Below are 1,921 nucleotides of genomic sequence, written 5' to 3' on the forward strand. Positions count from 1 at the left end.
CTGTACTGCGCAGGGGGTGGAGGGTGGGTCCAGGCCACAGGTCAGTGCCTGGAGGAGCAGGACCTACGAGGATTGGGAAAGCCAACTAAAGCCCCACACTCACCACCCACCCACCCACCCACCCAGGGCCAGCTAGATAAGCCAAGGTCCTAGGTCCTGAGCCAGAAACCGCCGCCCCCAGTCCCAGCCCAGGCCCAGCCTAGGCCCAGCCCTGGCCAGCTGAGCTGCTGAAAATCCACACCCAGCATCCTCTCCTGAACCAGTCATAGATTCTCAGTATGCCCTACTTCACAATGGGTACAATCACCCTTCCCTTCCAGGGAGGGCCAGGGAAGCCTGTGGCATGTGAGGAGGTGGGAGAGTGGGGGAGGTCTCAGGAATCTCCTCCTCCCTCAGGGTGGGGTCCTAAAGGGCTAAGGCACCTCCCCCTCGGAGCCCGAAGGAATGTTGTCAGGGGAGGGCTCCCAGGGACACAAAAGCCTCTCGCTCAGCGCCAGGAGAGCCCGGGACACTGAGACAGTCCCAGAGGGACAAGGCATTCCTCCAACCGCCAGGGCAGCAGGTGCCCCAGATTCCCTCCACTGAGACCCACCTGTGCAGGCGAGAAGCAACAACGCAAACCGCACACGGCCACCAGAGGCTGCAGCACGTTCCTCACACACATGTGCGCACACGCAAATCCCATGTGCTCCCCAACAGCTGCAGGCACCTCACACTTCTTCAGACCCGTGTTACTCAGATCCCACACCCTACATCCACATACACACATGCACACACACCCTCTCACTTGCACATACCTGCTTCTCACATAGCTCTCTATTGCCCACCACCCCAATGACAGGCACACCCCAAGGGCTAGCATGCACGCGTGCACGCTCACACACACAGAGCCCACGTCCCTCCTGCCAGCGACTGCCCTGCCTGTCACCCCACCCAAACCGGACTCGCTGGACTGTGACACGCATGGTTTCTAACCTTGAGCCTGCAGTGGTCACCATGCCCACTGGCACTCACACACCAGCTCATACAGGCCCCACGTTCCAAGGCGTAGATGTACACCTGACACACTCAGGCCCACGTCTGCTGGAAGGCACATGCACAGGCTTACTCACACAAGTGTGAGCCACTGGGAGGTGGGGAAACTTCCAGTTACCCACTCCATACGCGGCACGCACAGATCTTGCTTTGCCAACGACAGGGGTTCCGTCCTTCTTCTCTCAGTCACTTTGTCACTTTGCCGGTTGCTATTCTGTGGCAGGGCCTACCGGCCAGGCATGCTCTTATGCACGGTTCCCCTCTGACACACGTGAGCTTGCCAGCTTGTTATCTCTCCCAGCCACTACCCCTCCAAGTTCAAACCTCCATACACACCCTGGAGGTCAGGAGGGACTCAAGGTTTCTGGGAAGGCCCTCTGCCCAAGTGGGAGGGAAGTCTGGGTGTGTCCCCCACAGGAAAACTCAGCTCCTTCCTTCCTTCCTTTAAGATGGATGGAAGGGAATAGGAGACCGGCAAAGGAAGGGGGAGGGGGAAACGGGAGGAGGAGAGGCAGGGGATAGGGGAGGAAGAGCTAGGTTTAGCAAATGGGGGCCGGGGACGGGGGTGTCGCGGGAGGGAGGGTGCTGGTGAGGCCCGGCCCCAGGGAGCTGGGACCTCCCATCCACTCGCCCCAGGAACAGCCTCGCCCACAGCTGGGGGAGGGCAGGGCAGGGCTGGGCCGGGCCGGGCCGCGAGGGCCAGGCAGGGGGCGCCGGCACGTGGAGAGCCCGTGGAAGCTCCAGACTCACCAGTGGGGGCCAGGCGGGCAGCGGTGGAGGGATCGCAGGGAGCAGAGCCAGAGAGAAGTCCCAGGGCCAGCCTGCCTGCCACTTCCTCATCTGCTGGGCCGACTTTCTGTCACCAGAAGGGGAGGGCGCGGGGCGG

At 61.9% G+C, this 1,921-nt stretch overlaps 1 protein-coding gene across 3 annotated transcripts in view; it reads right to left on the reverse strand.

The window, feature by feature from the left end:
- The window catches only part of ELOVL1 (ELOVL fatty acid elongase 1), a 5,567-nt gene extending 3,657 nt beyond the window's left edge, over positions 1-1,910 (reverse strand). The window contains exons 1-2 of one of the 3 annotated variants that reach the window (XM_027773905.1): positions 1,786-1,897; positions 1,113-1,261 (exon numbers count right to left, since the gene is read on the reverse strand). The gene's annotated coding sequence lies outside the window, so the exon portion shown is untranslated. Of the gene's footprint in view, positions 1-975; positions 999-1,112; positions 1,262-1,785 lie in introns of those variants that run through there. The other 2 variants (XM_006153745.3, XM_014589859.2) reach the window with 2 other exon arrangements.
- Positions 1,911-1,921: the final 11 nt, after the last annotated feature.

The sequence above is a fragment of the Tupaia chinensis genome, unplaced genomic scaffold (assembly GCF_000334495.1).
Source record: "Tupaia chinensis unplaced genomic scaffold, TupChi_1.0 Scaffold000387_1, whole genome shotgun sequence".
NCBI lineage: Eukaryota > Metazoa > Chordata > Mammalia > Scandentia > Tupaiidae > Tupaia > Tupaia belangeri.